This window comes from Neofelis nebulosa, chromosome 1 (assembly GCF_028018385.1).
Source record: "Neofelis nebulosa isolate mNeoNeb1 chromosome 1, mNeoNeb1.pri, whole genome shotgun sequence".
In the NCBI taxonomy this organism is placed as follows: Eukaryota; Metazoa; Chordata; class Mammalia; order Carnivora; family Felidae; genus Neofelis; species Neofelis nebulosa.
In genome coordinates, this window is record NC_080782.1 from 77,016,339 (window position 1) to 77,035,540 (window position 19,202).

Consider the following 19,202-nt stretch of genomic DNA (forward strand, 5'->3'; position numbering starts at 1 on the left):
CTCTATCTTTGAAACCCAGTGGATGATCCATAGTGTTCCCTTACAGGATCTCTTAACATTTAACACCATTGGTCTATCTCACCTTTTTCAAATATTTTCTTTACTTGACTTCTGGGTTACAACAGTCTTCAGAACCCTGCACACATAATTTTACTCTTACTTCACAAGTGTTTCCTTTTTAGACTCCTCTGATTTCTTCTCCTTTTTTTTTAACTCGTAGCCAGAATTACTACAAACTCCATTAATTGGGACAGAGACCCTTGTGGTGTTAGGAAAGACTTGCCCCTCATGTAGCACACTACCTGCACGTTTTTCTCTTCTTTGAATCACTACATCTTGGAGAATATGGTGCTTATCGGCACAACTTTTTCTTTCTTTCTTTTCTTTCTTTCTTTCTTTCTTTCTTTCTTTCTTTCTTTCTTCTTTCTTTCTTTCTTTCTTTCTCTTTCCTTCCTTCCTTCCTTCCTTCCTTCCTTCCTTCCTTCCTTCCTTCCTTCCTTCCTTCCTTCTTTCTTCTTTCTTTCTTTCTTTCTTTCTTTCTTTCTTTCTTTCTTTCTTTCTTTCTTTCTTTCTTTCTTTCTTTCTTTCTTTCTTTCCTGTTTTTTTTTTCTATTTACACTCACATCCAGATGGTCTGATTTAATTTCAAAGCTTCAAATACCATCTTCTACACCTGTAATTCCCTACTTTATATCTCAAGCATTCATTGTGTTCCTAAACTCAGATGTCAGTAACTATAAATGCCTGCTTGACTTTTGTACTTGAATATGTAATAGAGCTCTTTATCAAGCGTCATTATTTGAATTGTTTTCTGCCATAAACCTGAGAGTCCTTCAGTCTCCATAAATGACACCTTCTATTTCACAACCAAACCATGACCAAACCATGAACAGGGAAATCGTCTCAATCTTAAAAATGATACCCTGAGCTTGATTAACTCTCAATTCTTCTTCCACTGCTGCCACATTCGCCTAGGCCACATAGCTTCTCACCTGGGTATTGTAGTAGCTTCAGCCCAATTTAGTTAATGAGCCACAAGAACTTCAAGTAATTCTGCTAAATAGGAGAAGATGTAGGAGTAAGGCAAACGCAGAAAAATAAGCTTGAAGGGGACAGGGTCGTTTGTGATGACATTTATTAACATCTGATGTTGTACATATGAAAACTAAGGATGAAAGATTGGTTTTTAGGACTCAAATAACTTTAGATTGAGAACCCTAATAGGATTTAAGACAAAAATTATATTCCATGATAATTTTAGTGTTCTTAGTGATTTGAAAGTTGTAGGGTCGACGGGGAAAATACTACTTTGTTTACATTTAGGAAGATTAGATCTCTGGACTTAAATATGACAGGTAAGATGCAAAGGTGGGATATCGCTTTAAAGTTTATATGAAGTGTGAGCAATCAATATGTGCATTTAATTAACACGTTTCTACTTGTTTAGGATATTTTGCTTACTATAAGGACTAATAAAAGCTCTGATATACCAGGCTCCCCTCTGATGGCAGTAATGATTCTGACCCAATCTACTTGCTTGTACTTTCACACATTCCAATTTATCCTGAATGATCTATTTTGCCACTGGAAACAAGGTAGGATAATAAGAAATACAAAGTTCTTTTAACTAGATCTCTGAATCAGGTTTTGAATCATTGAGGTGAATCATTCTGATGTCTGGCCCCAGGCAGTGGAGAAGAAATCCATGAAAGAGAGCTTCTGAAAAATGTCCACTACTCTCAATCCCTTCCAGGTATATGGCCCTCTCTGAGAGCACTGAGCTAAGAACTCTTTCTTGACTTTCTTAAGTTTAAGCGATACATCTCATTTAAAACTCCTTCACTTCTCTTAGTATTTCTCCTTGACCTCCTTAGATTAGAATGTGGCAAGCAAGTGGCCATGAAAGAAATAAAACTGAGAAACAAAGTATATGATAAGCACTGAATCCCAGGTAACAAAAGAAAATCTCTAACATTCTAAACAATGAGGATACATTTTGTTTTAAAAACTAAAGAGCCCATCAACTGATGACTGGATAAAAAAGATGGTTTATATATACTATGGAATACTACTTGGTGATGAGAAAGAATGAAATTTGGCCATTTGCAGCAACCTGGATGGAACTGGAGGGTATTATGCTAAGTGAAATGAGTTAGTCAGAGAAAGACAGGTATCCTATGTTTTCACGCATATGTGGATCTTGAGAAATTTAACAGAAGACCATGGGGGAGGGAAAGGGAAAAAAAGTTACAGACAGGGAGGGAGGCAAACCATAAGAGACTCTTAAATACTGAGAACAAACTGAGGGTTGATGGGGGGTGGGGGAGAGGGGAAAGTGGGTGATGGGTGTTGAGGAGGGCACTTGTTGGGATGAGCACAGGGTGTTTTATGGAAATCAGTTTGACAATAAATTATATTAAAAAAACTAAAGAGAAGCATATTTTATTATTGCAATAGCTCATCCTCATGGTTATTACCATGTGTACTATAAAGAGCCATGGTCTTAACCTCATACCTTATTTCCAATTGAGAAACTGCTTATAATCACCCTCCGTGTAATAAAGTACTGTGCTCTTCAAATGTCCAGTAAGTACTTATTTAAAAATTATTTTATTTCACTTTGATATTTTGTTTGATATCTTTCTACACACAAGAAAATTTCACTATTAATCATAATTATGGAAAGTGAAGAAGTCTTTAAGAAAATATAAATAAGCCTATAAGTTTGGTGAATTCAGATTTTATTATTCTGAATTTAACATAATGGTAAACACCATGAAAGGCTAACAAATATTAAATTATCCGTAAGATGGAAGGACAGTGTTAATTTTTCTTTAGTGATTTTTTTCTTTAGTTTGTGTGTGTGTGTGTGTCCTCATAATTTGCATTTTTAATCCTTTAGCTCATATAGACCCTTTCATGTTTCCTTTTGCAGTTTTTCAGTTTTGGTTTGTTTGTACCCAGAACTGTCCAAGATCAAAGCCTTATTGAGCATTTTCGGGGGGGGGGTCATATTCACATTTCTATATCACATTTCAACTAAAACAAGATTCAAGACGGAGTAAGTGTTGAAATGGAAAAAAATACTATGATAACATTGTCAACTAGTCTTAAATATTTCAAAAACTTTCACTTTCTTTCCTGAGTTAGGGTTTGTTTTAGAATGGTTTTAGCAGTGTGTTTTCATGCCCTGTCTCTAACATCTCCTCCTAACTTACCAGCTGGTAAAAGTGTTTTTCCTTTTCCAATTTCCTTCGAAGTCCTTCCTGTTGCACTAAGAATGGCACTTAGCTGCCAGAAGCAGCAATCCGGTTCAAGTGGCTTCATTAAGAGAAAGGTTTATTTCTTTCTTCAGGTATAAGAAATTGGAGGTGGAAAGCCAAGGAATAGTATGTTGGTGTCATGAATAATAGGGCCCTGACTACTTCTTCTTTCTACTCTACCACGCTTAGCATGTGGCTTTCATCCTAAGCTTGACTTGTGGTTCAGTATGGCTGTTGGAGTTATTATAGCATCTTTCTAAGCTGTAGAAAAAGGAAGGGCAAAGGTCAAAATATTTCTCAGAGGTCCTACCCAATCTCTGCTTTTACATCATTGGTCATTTCCAACTGCAGAGAATGTGTCTCCTATGCTGTCCTTAGCATATGACTTTAATTCATCAAAATCTACCTTGGAAAATGTCTACTAGTTTTATTAACAGTAAAGGATATTTTCATCTGTAATGGTACAAGGTCTTAGGCTGGGATTTTCCAGATTTCAGTAATTTTAGTATCACCTTCAAATTTTTGACACATACAGCTTGGACTATCACTTAATTAATACATTTATTTTATCTTACATAGCTTTGAAAATATTCTTTGCGATAATCTGCTTAATATCATAGGTTTGGTATTTTAGTTATGCTTTTTCAAGTCACATGAAAACAAATATCATAAATAAGTATTTCAAAAAGTTGATCGATGTCTTTTCTAAAATCATCTGTACACGATTAGTTCACATACTATCAGCAATGGTTAGTTAATATTATGTGTCAACTTGACTATACTATGGTGCCCAGTTATTATGGCCAAACAGTAGTCCAGATGCTGCTGGGAAGGTATTTTTTAGATATGTTTAATATTTACAATGAGTAGACATTAAGTAAAGCAGAACACCCTCCATCATATAGATGAGCCTCATCCAATTAGTTGAAGACTTTAAGATCCTCAAGATTGCATGGTGATGAGCATCCCTGGATTGTATCTTTTCAGTGCAGATCCTGAGAGGTAGAGGGTCTTTTCCGTTAGAAAATTCCCCAGGGAAGGATTGCATCTGGCCTGGTTTGCATACCTTGCCCAGCACTTGGCACTGTTTGGACAGAAGAGTGAGGTACTGTTATTGGCCTGACCTTGTGCATATTGACCCATACCTGTTCATGACAAATTATTTGGATTATAAGAACTGCAGTTGCTTCAGAGTATTTTTATTTGTTCATGAGTAGCTTCTTTTTGCCCCCAAGGTCACACTGTACGGGTGGAACAAACTTCTTGAAGTCTGGCTCTGGTTTCTTTGGTGCTACGTTTGAGAGAGAGGAAAATAAAATAATGCTTGTGGGTGTGTGTGAAGGAGAGAGGGAAGCAGAGAGAAGGATAAGAAGGAAGGGAGACAGAGACAAAGGATAGAGAGGCAACACCATTAAATGAAGAGAGAAGGAGAAACTGAAAAAAAAAGCAAAGCAATAAGGATCTCTATGGAAACAGAGAAAGAAATGAGGAGGACAGAGAGAATATGAATTGATAAATTGAAGATACAGGTCTGCCTCAGAGCTCTCTGCCTTGGCGAAAGCCTATATGTTCACGGACAATTTTGACTCCACTTTGAAAAACATGGTTTAGATGAAAAGAATTGCTTACTTGCAAGAATAGGAATGAGATTTTACAAAAATAATTGTTGAGTCTTGATGCCTGACTAGATATAATTGAAAATGGTTATTATCCTATAAGTGTTATATAAAGTGTAGTGAAATATGCCTTGAACTTAACCCCTTCAGCACAAACTATTAGTTATGAAAAGCAAAATATAGAGTATATTTTGTACTCTTGGCTTTAAAACCACACACAAAAGAGGGAGAAATGGACTGTGCATTCAAATTTTTTTTTGCCTAAGGCCATGTAGAAACACAACAACATATAAGCCAGTTATCCCTCTCAAATTTAAGTCAATTATAAAATCAACAAATCCTTCCAAAGGGTTTGAGATCAGGCATCTCTTATTGAATTGCTTTCTACCTGTCAACGGTTTCTTAAGAATCTAGTAGATACATACTTATTCAGTGGTTAATATGAATTCAGTTTCCATAACTAAAAATGTGTTGCCTCATAGAAGGGAGACTGGGAATCTGTATGGCATTTGGCTTTATGGACATATTGAAAATGAAATATTTATGTACAAATATACTTTGAAACATATTGCAGTAACATATTGGGCAGGGTGTTTCTTTACAAATTTTTTTTTTTACATTTATTTATTTTTGATAGAGACAGAGCACAAGTGGGGGAGGGGCAGAGAGAGGAGACACAGAATCGGAAGCAGGCTCCAGGCTCTGAGCTGTCAGCACAGAGCCTGATGCAGGGCTTGAACCCACAAACCATGAGATCATGACCTGAGGTGAAGTCGGACACTTAAACAACTGAGCCACCCAGGTGCCCCAGGGTGTTCCTTTTTAAATGTCAACCTTAATTTTACAACAAGGTTTGCATCACAGCATTGCAGCAAAATCATGGGGCACTGTTTCCTTACAATTGATTATATGAGCCCTACATCTGACCATTTGTGCCCATTATTTGTAAGACTAATGGTGTTGTCCTCTTTCTCCATAACGGTCATGCATCCCTTGAAAGAAGGGAGAATATTTTATCCTCCATATACTTTGTTTTTAATCTTCCATATATATTTTAAAAATACTGAGCACAGATCTAAGCATATGGTGCATGCATAATTCATATTTATTGACTTGATGTGGTTCATCATACCTTAATATGGCTGCCAGAAGATCTTGTGAATCAGCCTACAAACTAATTTCTTTTTAGATTCCCAAACCTTTCTTGCCTTAACATTCCTTTCAAAGTATCCAGTATACTGTCCCCTGACTATAATCTGGGCCAAAACCTTGACGAGGGCATATGAACATGTATGTCACTGTCTCCTTCCATCTCATCTTTGCTGTTGTTTGTAAGGTATTATTTTGTGGTTTTCTTTCTTTCTTTCTTTCTTTCTTTCTTTCTTTCTTTCTTTCTTTCTTCTTTCTTTCTTTCTTTCTTTCTTTCTTTCTTTCTTTCCTTCTTTCTTATTGAGTCATTAAGATTTTTATTATATTCTTGGAAAGATGCACTTATGGCTGGCTACCTCCTCATTGTCGTATCTTTATCCTGAATCCAGACTTATGGCTCTGCATATTTTTCACATCCAGTTTGGGAGAGCAAGTCACACATCTGGGTCCCCAAATCAGAATGGGTGATATTACAGACTGAATTGTGTCCCCTCAAAATTCAAGCCTTTATCCCTGGTATGGCTGTATTTGAAGACAAGGCCTTTAAGGAGATAATTAGGGTTAAATGAGTCTTAAGGGTGAGTCTCCAATCCAATATGACAGGCCCCCTTACAAGAAATGAAAGAAACACCAGAGATGAACATGCATGGAGGAAAAATGTTGTGAGGACACAGTGAGCTAAAAAGTTCCAGTCCGTGTTTTAGTCTACAACTGTAGAGAGAAGCCTCAGGAGAAACCAAACCTGCCAACACTTTGATCTTGGACTTCCAGCTTCCAGAACTGTAACAGATAAATTTCAATTATTTAAGCCACTCACTCTATGGTATTTTACTATGGCAACCCATAGCAGACTAATTGGCATCTACAAAATTTCAGAGCAGAAGGCATACATATAGATAGGCCATTAATATCATTAATTTATAAAAGAAATCTATAAGGATTAAATTTTTTTATTGTTTATTTATTTTTTGAGAGAGAGAGAGACAGACAGACAGAGCATGAGCTGGGAAGGGCAGAGAGAAAGAGAGACACAGAATCCGAAGCAGGCTTCAATTGGGACTCAAACCCACAAACTATGAGATCATGACTTGAGCCAAAGTCGGTTGCTTAACCAAGTGAGCCACCCAGGCACCCCATGTAAGGACTTTATTGAGAATATACTTTTTAGTATAACATGAAGTATAACACACGTAGAGAAAAATGGGTAAATCGTGAGTGTAAATTCTGATGATCTTTTTCCAAAGTAATTCCAAAGATTACACCCATGTAATCACCAACAAGATTAAATTATAGGACACTATGATTTGTATGTAAGTACATGTGTATGTTGTGAGATAGTGATTAATTTATTTGTTCTTTATGGATATCCACATATCCAATAAATTCAGCAAAAATTATTAGAAAGATATCTAGTTTTTATTATTCTTCATGCCAACTTTGCCAGAAATCAGGTTCTATCTGTATGTGTTTCTTGTTTGTATTGTTCTATCTGCCCCTGTACTACATGGTCTTAACTACTGTAGTCCTATAAGTGTATGTTATTCAACACTGTCTTAGGTGTCCATGCTTCTCCACCTTTTTACAGAAATGTGAGAATCAACCTGGGAATCTCCATTAAAAGAACTGCTTGGATTTTGATTGGTGTGACATTGAATCTACAAATCAATTAACAGAGACATAGTATATTTATAGTATTGAGTTTTCTGATTCTCAAGTGTTTTATCCTTCCATTTTTTTATGTCTTAATTCCACTCTGTGATAGTTTGTAACTTTATGTGTAGAGTTTTTACAGATATTTCATTGTTTATTCATAGATATTTGATATTTTGATAGGACTGTAAGTTACACCATTCTTTCCTTTTTTTTTTTTTTTGGCGGCAGAGTGATAGAGGAAGAGGAAGAGATAGAGGGAGAATTTGAATCCCAAGCAGACTTCATGCTGTGAGCACAGACCCCTAATTGGTGCTTGATCCCACAACCCTGGGATCATGACCTGAACTGAAATCAAAAGTCAGATGCTCAGCCAACTGAGCCCCCAGGTGCTCCACATCATTTTACATTTATACAAATACTTCTTCTAGCTTATGCTACTACATCTAAGGTCAGCTTAATCATAGTTTGGGATAACTATTCTTGTGTTTATAAAGTTAAGGTGAAACATTACATCTTAATAAAGTAACTTTTTTCCCCCTAATTAAATGGATTTGAATAAGGTGAAAAACTAAAATCTAGAACCTCTTTTCACTATTTTATTTGTTGGGGGCAAACTTTAAAACTTATCACTGCCATTTTTCTTCAATTACAAAATTAGAAGGATATGAAATGGTCAGGGGGAAGTTATTACTGGAAACCCAGAAATGGTCAACAGGTATCTAATTTTATTCATTGAACAAAGAGAGCTAAAGGGGGTAAGTTCTTTTGGCAAGAACTTAAATGTATTTAAAAGGGAAGAAAACTACACTGGTTGTTTGTTTCATGAGTGGAAGAAAAGGATACATGGAATTGAAGAAGCTAGGGGGGAAAGTGTCTATTAAATAAACACCTATCATTTGTGAAGCAGTTCTAGCATCAGGTGTGGACCTTTGGTTTCTCTTGGGCAGTGATCTTATGTTTTATGTATCTAGAGTGAGATTCTATAGCTGGGTAATGAGTGGGTAGAGTGAGAGAATACGTTTTAATTTCAATTCATATCAAATGACCATGATCACAGATTTAGCACCTTAGATTTACTTCCCTGTACTTGAGTCATCTATTGCTATGAATCCTGAGAAAGCAGTATTCTGACAGCATGCTGACAGCATCTATCCATGCTGACAGCAGAGAGTCTGATTCCGGGCTGGAACTCACAAACCACGATATCATGACCTGAACTGAAACCAAGAGTTGGACATTTAACTGACTGAGCCATTCAGGTACACTTGAAAACAAAATTTTAAACTGTCAAGAGAACATGGAAGTAGAAAATATTAATTAGGAAAACTGAAATCAATCCCAATACAATTATAGTAATAAGAGTGATCTAAATATTTGTGCTTAATGGTGAGGAGTCCCAGATTTGATTATGTAAAACCAGTGTGATTCAAAAACATGGCATTTGCAGGCTAGAGATTTTGAAAACACAGTAGGTAACAATAACAGATATAGTTAACTGAATTCAACTAAAATAAATTTAAAGGAAGGCATGGGTAACAAATAAAATGCAGTAACAATAATCATTGTTAAATGATATAGTTTTAATTATGTTCAGGGACTACATATGTCTTCAAAACTATAAATGACTGTGATTCTCATGTCCTTAATAACAAGGGAAAATGTATTATCAAAAATATCAGTGAAATCTAGTTAGGAAAAGGAAAAGGTACATTTTTTATATTGGATATAAATGAGAAAATATTTCTGCTTTTTTATCATCATCATGGGATACAATTTATACTTCTTCTAGTCTGTGTGTTTGGATAGTCCATGAGATAATTTCCAGACTTAGATTTTTTTCCCCCTATGTCCTTGAATTATTGTGTTGAATGGCTCTTAATGAAATACAATATATTTTGAGTAAAATTTGAAAAAAAGTTTTTTTGGGCTACTCCATGTGGAATTTGAAAAACATGAGGCAGCCTATTAAGCTTTGGGGAGAAGGTGGAGGGGAGGAGAATGTTCTTTCAATCCAGAGTTGAGAATGATAGCTTGATAGGTGTCTGTACCTTTCCTGGAATAGGTAGATCGCTCTTAATCTTCAATCACACCAGTCTTTACATGTTATTTTAGTGGTTATCTTAAGTAAATGTCAAATTTCTCCAATTTGCTTAGGTTGTCTTCCTGCCTAATATTGGCTTTATTCTTCATCCTGTACTTACAGCCTAACTCAGGCTCTGCTGAGGGACAGGCAACATGAGAAGACAAGACACTAGGGTTAGAGCCAGATGTTGACGTAGTTGGAGAATTTCCTGAGCCATCACAGAGTTGTCAGAGTGATCTAATTTTCAGATCTGGCTATCTCAGGGCTTCAAGAGTGTTGGTCACCAAAACAACACCCTCAGTGGAACACCAGCAGCCTCATGCTCATTGTTGTCCAAGGCAACTCTGGATGTCTATACGCCTGTTATTCTGAGATTTATTCAAGTGAGTGTCCATATTTTCCCCATTTTGGTGGAGTTAAAAATGAAAAGGAATATGTGATAGTAAAACTAATTGAAGAAAACCCATGAAAGTAATAGAAAAATGAATGTGATCCAAGTGTTCTATATTCATTAACCAATTATAATTTTCAAATCAATTGCACTGTCAGATTAAACACACAATTTTTTTCAGAGCCTGTACTTTGAGGTCAACTGATTATCACATGCTTTCAAATTAATACACATCACCAACAATAAAAATCCTGAAGTCTGAGTAAATTGGCAATTATGCTGATGAATAAAGAAATTAGAATACAAAGGGCTAGTCTTGCTTTGCAATACAATACTCAGTCTTCTCTTGGTAAAGGTTTCAGGTGAGTAATCTGTACCCGTACTACTCTACACATTTATGGGGCATTTTGGAGGGGACAGGCTATGGATTTATAGTAAGGTAATTTCTCTGGTGTATATTTTTACCTTATCAGATAACCAAATGCTGCTGCTGTGTAGTAGAGGCCTTGCTCTTCATTAGACTGTGCATGTGAATCTACCAGAAGAGTAGAGAGCAGAAGACATAAAAGAATTGTCTCTCTCCAGTTACCATGTCAACATCTGCCATATTCTTCCTCAGCAGCTCCAACCCTCTCCATGATGGCTATTGGTTGTGAAAAGCATGGGTATGTGTCTGTCACTATAGCTGATGCCCACCTTGTCAATGCCAATGTCTGTGCCAAAACCTAGATTCTGATACTTGGAAAATTGGGATCCAGAGTTGGGGGGGCTATAGTCCTTAGGGCTACAGAGTATTGAGCAGAACTGGAGAGCATGTTCATTTTCTGATTCTAGCTTACATTTTCTTAGAACCAAGTCTAATATGTCATGAACGAAGATCATTTATATATGCCTGCAGGCCCATCTGCCAGTTGGCCCAGATTCTAGTCTGACAATAGGCTAATACTTCATGCATCCATTTCTCTCATAAAGATCAGTTTAGGCCACAAAACTTAACCTGCTTGCACACCTCCTCCAGGAAACATCCATCATGCCTGTGTAACTCTGATTCCCAGCAAAGGACACAGGTGGGACACAGAGTGGGGAGGGGCAGAGTAGGAAACAGCAAAGGACACAGAGTGGGGAGGGGCAGAGTAGGAAACACAGAATCTGAAGCAGGCTCCAGGCTTTGAGCTGTCAACACAGAGCCCAACATGGGGCCTAAACCCATGCACCATGAGATCATGACCTGAGCCAAAGTCAAATGCTTAACCGACTGAACCACCCAGACACACCAGAACTTGTTCCTTTCATCAACTATTGCACCTAAATGAAGATGTCAATTAAAATTGAACCCAGGAATTTTGACTTGCCAGAATGTCTCCTCTTCAGAAGTTATTTTCAATTTCTTTAAGTCAAAAATTCCTGAAATGATATTTGGATTTATAAGGATTTATAAATCCTTATAAGGATTCCCCAAAATACATTTTCTTCAGAGAATTTACATTTGAGAGGAGTAGAATTTTGATTCCTATTAAAATGATTTATCTTTATTGTTTCATTCTATTTCAAGAGCAAGTCAATTTTGTAAATTCATTTCCAAATGTCTCTAGAGATCTGCTGACTACTCTCAAGCAATTACAAATAATCAAAGGGTAGACCATTATCTGAGATGGAGTGATGGTTCTATTAACTTCTAAAGTGAGCATCCGTGTATATAAGAACAGTGAATTTTCCCTAAATTCTAATCTTAACTACCTACCTCTTAACAGGAAATAAATACAGGAGACCTTCTCTATTGAAGTGGAAATAGAGACACACATTTCGGTTGTTTATAAAAATCCACTATCTCAAGTCAATGGAAGACTATAGTAAGGAAACATGTGACACTTTCAAGATTCATAGACATTTCGGGATTTAAAGGAAATGGAAAATGGCACTTCAAAGCTAATAAACAGTTTAGGGTTTGGTTTTCCATAGTTTCACTAGCTGGAGCAAGTTGAAGGATAGCAAGAACTATTTATTGCCTGGAAATTATTCATCAGAATTCTTACATGACGAATAATGAAATTTTAGAAATAAATAACTTAGGTATGGGAGCAGCTAATAGATATTTTTGGAGCACTCACTTGTAGAGGAACTCTACCAGATAAGTTTGAGGTCTTTTAGTCTCTCCAGCCTGTGGTTGCTCATTCCAGTCATGGGGCCAGCTTCGTGGGAACTGCCACTTGCTCTCAAATTTCCTTGGAATGTCACAGAGATGATCATGGGTCATAGACTGCAAAGCATTCTTGAACTAAGGCAGTATAAAACACAATCTTACAGAGCCTGTATATTCTTTAAATGCCCTGCCCTGCCTTTTGCTCCCCTTTTCCTCCTCTGAGTCATTTCTCGACCACTATACATTCCCCTCCTCATCAGCTAACTTAGCAGGAGCTACTTATTTGGTTACCTATGTGCATCATCTTTCTCTTGAAAATTTCCCAGCTTTGTCATATGTTAGAAAAGCAACTCGTGCTTCACAGAATTCATACTTTTGTTATATGTTTCCAACAGTAAAGTTGGCAAATTTTGATGAATTAATGAATCCACAGGCAAATGTAATTAGATGTTAACATGCAGCCATACTAAGGCATGACATTTAAGTTCAAAGACTTTTTTTTTTAATAACTCAAAATAGGTTTGGGAATTTAAGACAAGAAATCTGGCCTTGGTATTTGTCTTGATGCACACCTGAGTGGAGTCTCAAGTCAGCCAAACAGGGACACTTTGCTTTGAGGGGTTTCTGCTTTAAATTTGATTTCCAACTGCATGAATTGGATGTCCAATCTGTTACACTTTTGAAAAGCATTCATTCTGTAGTTGTCCAAGTTAGAGAAAACAGTAGAGGTTCCTGAGCAAATGTGACTTCACCATCTTTCTATGGAGCACTGTATGATGCTTCATACTAAGACCTTTTCAGATTTTAACTTACTTTCTACTTACTTTCTACTTCATTTGGAAAATGTGTTTTTCTGCTCAGCAATCACATCCCAATATTATATAAAAGTTCTGTCCTCTATCAGGTCCTATAGCTGCCAGTCAGAGCAACAGAGCTTTTTTAGCCTCCCATAAGTCACGCAGGTGAGCTATCGTGTCCTTATAACCCAAGTTACAAGCAGAGGGAGAGGCTCCTATTGATCATCAGTTTTCTCTTCTATGGCCACAAGATGGCAATGTGATGATTTAAATTCAAAAGTTATTGAGCTTTATTTTATTGACTTTAGAGGACTTTAAAGACCATGGAATCCACTTGAAGCAAATACTTAAGATGAACTGGAAACTGTATCCCACAATATATTTAGTGTTTTTTCCATGGTTCAGTAGTTTGTTCTATGGTCAGAATGATGCAGGCCTGGGCAATGTATGATTCCATAACCACACATTTTGCTTTCTTTTCTCCTCTAACATACTTGAGTGTAATGGTTGATGCAAGCTCATGGATTCGGCCTTTACACAGTAACGAGGCAGTTTCAAATGACATTGACTGGCACTGGAGGACAATAGCAGACACTTTGATTTTATTTTTCTTTCTCTGAAATGAAGACAGAGTAAATTCCATCAAGGAGTTAGCTTTTGTAGGGCAATAAATCTTGTTCTTTTATAACTAAGTCATTTAACAATTCATCAAAAGCACATTGTTTTTCTCAGTGAGAGAATATATGGTGAACTTTACTTTATGAAAAATTTATTTTTTAGGTGTTTGAATCTATATTGTAGAATGTAGGATTCATTGTAGAAAAATATTTAATGTATTTAGGATCATACAATTTGAAATATGCAGGTATGTGTTTATTTTTAATTTTTAAAAAGTTTATTTATTTATGTTGAGAGAGAGAGAGCAAGCAGGGGAGGGGCAGAGAGAGAGGGGGAGAGAGAGAATACCAAGCAGGCTCCACACTGCCAGAGTGTGTATATGTGTGATATGTATATATATATGCATGCATGTATGTGTGTGTGTGTGTGTGTGTGTGTGTGTATACACACATATTTAGTAACTACCTAATAGAAAGTTTGTAAAGATTAAGGAAGTAATCCATGTAGAACACTTGGTATAGTCCTTGACACACAGACATCGTGCAACAATTGTTACTGTAATACTATTATTTTTTGTTGTAATACTCATGGTTGTTGTTACATTGAGAGTTATCCATGGGAACCAGTTATCTTGGTCCTGTCACAAAGCCACAGATAAAATTTTGTGTCCAACTATCTGTTTTGGAAATGCAGACAATAGCTAATTCATGTTGATTAAAACTTTAAGAAGTGTTTTATATGCATAATGTCTCTTCCCTCCCTCATTCTCCCTTAAAATGCCCAAATTGCCTTTTCACAAATCAGAATGGAGCTCAACTCTTTCCCCTACTGTCCGTAGTTACTGAGTACAATCTATTTTTACCACTTTAACCAATGCTCAGTTATGGTTATCTTTGACGGAACTCAAGAGTAGAGAAGCAGGAGTGAATTCCTTTACTGTTACTCATAATTACCTTAGTGGGCTGGATGTTTCCTCTCCCTGCAACTCTAGCCTTCAGGGCCAGATGTCCTTGTCCCCATAGTGAGAACACATTTGCCTGTATCCCATTGGACTGTAATCTACATCAGCCAACTGGACGCTTTGAACTTCTTGCGTCCAGAGACTAATAGGTGAGAAGTGGAGATACCATTTCGCAGGAGTAATTGATCCTGATCATCAGGAGGAAGTAGGACTTCAATTACACAATTGGGGCAGGGCAAGATAAACTATTTAGGTATCCCTTAGGTCTTCCTTCTTAGGGAGTGAATTGTATCCCTTCCCCCCAGGTTTGTGTGTTGAACCCTTAATGCCTAATATGACTACACTTGGAGATAGAGTACTCAAAGAGGTAATTAAGATTAAGTGGGGTCCTAAGAGGAGCCCTGATACAATAAGACTGGTATCCTTGGAAGAGGAAGAGCTATGCTACCAGAGAATATGCTCTCTCTGCATGTGTAAAGGAGAAAGGCCATGTGAAGGTTTGGTGAGGAGGCAGCCATCTGCACACCAGGAAGAAGAAAGGCCTACTCGAAGAATGGACTCTAATCGACCTTGGTCTTAGACTTCCAGCCTTCAGAACTATTATTCAAACTTGGTCTGTGGTATTCTATTATGGAAGGCTGAACAGACTAATACATTCCTGTTGCCCATTTTTTACTGTAAATGAACAGTTATAGCAATTCTAGCTTGAAAACAGCACAGTGACTTGGGGTCCAGTCCTCTCTGGAATGAGGGTTTGGGTCATGTCACCAGATATGCCCTGGAGACCAGCAGAGTTGGCAGCTGCAAGGGGAGTCTAGTATAGGTAATGAAGGAAGGTGATATTGGTATTGATGGTGGGTTGGGCAGCTATTTCTACTAACCTTCGTATTTTTATTTTACGTTTCTTACAAAATTGAGGCTTACTAGATTCCAGAGGATGATGTTTCCTGGGCATACATGAGGATGGAGCTTGGTGGTACAAAGGGGGTCCACATAGACAGGAATATGTGCCACTCAGATCTTTCTTGAAGGAAAGACTTACTATCCAGGTGCTGAAGCAAATAGTCTTCACCTGTTGAGTGATTGTCTCAATGACATAGCCGTCTCACCTAAAGTCATGCCCTTCCAGGGTCAGTTCACATCTAATGAGTGAAGGAGGCAGAAGTATAAGGCTCACTTATTTTGTTCCAAATCGGGACAACGCTGAAGGATCACTTTAGCTCCAGATGATTCTTGGGTCTGGTGAGCCTGTAAAACCTGTATGGCTTTGGTCTCTTCCTCTGCTCAATTCTAATTCTTTATCTTCCCTTCCACAATTGATCCTGGCGGTGCTCCTTCCAAAACATCTTGTATGCTGAACTCTGTCTTAGAGTTTGCTTTCTGGAGAACTTAATCTATAACACTAACAATTGGGGTAATTGTATTAAAATTGGGAATGTTTAAAGCTTCTGATTTCCATTTGGGACCCAGTCATTAATTTGACGGCAAAATGCAAAGTTACACTCAACATTCTTATAGTGAACAGCTGCCTTTTGACTTAAGTGTGTGTGAGTTGGCTTGTAACCAAGAGTGTCCTAAGTGAAATCAATAGATGAGGGGTTTATGCATGAAAATATGCAGCTGTTTTATTGAAGTTTTCACTGACAGGAACTTATCACTGTGACACCTCGTTTCCTTAGACAGTTATAAATGTTGAAGGCAGATGGAAAAAGGCTAGTATAATAGAGATGAGAAACATTGTATTTTCCTTCTGTGGGTGATAGATAACCAGGTATAATCTTACAATCTTTGTTCTAAAATTGTGTCAAACTGACAGTCATTGTAATTGATATTAAAGGGGACCAAAACAAATGGGACAAGCTGTGTGTGATCTGTTTGAGATTAGACAACTATTCTGGTAGACAGTCTATAATTCTGTAATTATGTTCTGCAAGATCTGTGAAATAGCAACAACCAAAAGCATGGTGTTTAGCTTGCACATCACGATAAGAACAACACAATAAGTGTGTCCTACTCTGTTGATTAATTGCTTTTTGGAACACCTCCTATCATGTGATTTTTTGTGGGGGAGGGGTTTATCAAATCTATGTATTCCATTGGGCATCCCCTTGGATGAGCTGTGTTCCTCCACTGAAACAGGTACTTAGAGAGGGAAAAAAGAAAAAAAAGGAAATAAGTTTGAGATATACAAATAGAAGAATAACCCTTTTAAAAAGTTGAACTGTACTTTATATTGCAAATTATTAAATAATAAATTTAAACATTCAACGGAGTTTTTACTTCTAGTTTTAGTATAGTAACTTAGATCTGGATTAATGGGATTTTGTGATCCAAAAGACATTTTAAAGTTATTCTTTTAGTCCTTTGCCAACCTTAGTTTTTCTTTTTTTTAATGCCACTTTAATTTGATTTTTTATTTTAGGGAGAGAGCACATGTGCGCACTGGCTCCTGAGCAGAGGGGGAGGGGCAGAGAGGGAAAGAGAGAGAATCCTAAACAGGCTTGTACTCAGCACTGAGCCCAGCCTAGGGCTGATCCCATGACACTGGGATCATGACCTGAGCCAGATTCAAGGCAGACACTTAACCAGCTGAGCCACCCGGGTGCCCCACCCTTAGTTTATTTCAATGGCCCACATTTTAAAGTCCCTACCCTTTCTTGCTCACTAATGTATGTACTTTGTGTTTGTTTTTATTTCCTAAGTTTAAAACAATGTCTAAATGTAATTTTGGACATTTGCTGTTTTACATAGTAGAATTGTATCCTGGAACAAGGTTTTGAGGGTTGACATTAATGATTTGATAAGTCTAAAGAGGATGGTAGAAACTAGAGATAGCACATTATTTGTGGTACATTCAAGAGTTTGGACTTGACCTACAAGACTGTGAGCAGCTTAGAAGCTGCAGGGGTAAAGTATGCGTTTTTAGAGAAATCACCCTGACAACTTTACAGAGAATGAATTATAGGAGATCTAAAATCAAAACAGAGAAAGCAGTCAATACTGTTTTTAGAGTCCAGGTGAGATGTTGGAGGGAAGATTTAAGACAGAGACTCACTACAATTAGTCTAAGTGCTGCCCCCCCCCCCCAGGTAATAACCAAAAGGGGGAATACAAAAGCAGATAAGCCTTTCCATTGTTAATTTTAAATGTAAACCCTGTAGGCAGGTTTCTTCCTTCTTTCCTCCCTCCCTAGCTCCTTTTCTACCTTCCTTTCTGGAATTAAATAATTACTATGTGCCCTTGTCATGCATTATTCCCACAACTTAGTGTATGGTGGGGAATGAAGCAGGTGTAATGGTGACCCTCATGTCTGTTAGTCAAGGTTCCAGCAGGAAACTGTGACACACTCCAAATGGCATGATTTAAGAATGGTTTAATAAAAACAATATTTTAAAAAGTGGTAGAAAGTTGTAGCATGGAGTGAGTAACAGCTGTTACCACTCTTGACTTGGAGAAACAGGGAAAGGGAGGGCTTCTGCAACCTGGAAGAAGACTGCTTTGTGGAAGGGAGCCACCTTGAGTGAAACCGTGACCTTCATTTGGGTTGAAGGGTGCTGCCAATCCATGCTGATTTCTCAGAGAGGGAGCTGGAGAATAAATATCCCAACTATGCTTTTAGCATTCTGCCCTATCCTTCCCTCCAGCACCCCGCTGGGCACTCAGTTGGCCCAACCAAACAAAAGGCCAAAAAGCATGGAGGGGAGGGGTATGATGTTTTCTATTCAGGTCTTCATCCTAGACCAAACAGACACAGTGCAGAAGTTTGGAGAGTTAACTGGCAGGAGCATATAAGAAGTATAGAGAGTGCCAGGAAACTCACAAGCATTTCTCTGTATGTGTGTGCATGTGTTTAGCCTTTCTAGACCATATCTAATGTTTGTTTCTACTGGGTTTTACCCATAAGAAACAGTGTGAGAGAAAGATTACTATAGTATGGTTTTCCCCGTGTCCCTTCTGCCTTGGAAGCAGCCCTGAACCACACCCCTTCTTATAAGACATTCTTCTCGTTGAAGTAGGCAGGTATGTTATAAACAGAATATACAAAGCTAAATATTTGTTAAGTGTGTATTATTTGATGTAGTATACAAATTGTATTTATGTATTTACCTGGTTCTGTGGAGTCTGGCACTCCAGGCAAACTCGAGCATGTGTAAAGCATTTAAGTAGAAAACAATTGTATGCATAGACTTTGCTTCCTCTTGTTGTGGTCTTTGTTTGCCCATGTGTGAATTATTTGGCATTTCACCTTGTACAATGTTTTGGACCTGCAATTATAAAAAGCTTCAGTGTCAGGTCAGTAAAATCCACTGCCTTCTATTTTTTCCCCTATATAAATAGAAGTTGACAGTAGGAAATTTTGTCACTGGCAATTTCAAATTCATTATTCTGAATACAACTGGCATTCAAGTTGTTGGCTGGTCAGTTAGAAAATAAGCAAATTTAGGTAAGGGGAATTTGTGATTGTGTATTTACATTTAATATTGTGAAAAAAGAAACTTCTTGACATTGCTGGTGTTTTCATTATCCTGGA

At 37.4% G+C, this 19,202-nt stretch overlaps 1 long non-coding RNA gene across 6 annotated transcripts in view; it reads left to right on the plus strand.

Moving 5' to 3' along the window:
* The first annotated feature begins 371 nt into the window (after positions 1-371).
* LOC131509879 (uncharacterized) overlaps positions 372-19,202 on the plus strand; it is a 29,356-nt gene continuing 10,525 nt past the window's right edge. For 3 of the 6 annotated variants that reach the window (XR_009260755.1, XR_009260758.1, XR_009260762.1), the window contains exons 1-5: positions 372-1,595; positions 2,936-3,061; positions 7,910-10,147; positions 10,337-10,517; positions 10,629-10,820. This is a non-coding gene — a long non-coding RNA (uncharacterized LOC131509879). Of the gene's footprint in view, positions 1,596-2,935; positions 3,062-7,909; positions 10,148-10,336; positions 10,518-10,628; positions 19,198-19,202 lie in introns of those variants that run through there. The other 3 variants (XR_009260761.1, XR_009260756.1, XR_009260754.1) reach the window with 3 other exon arrangements.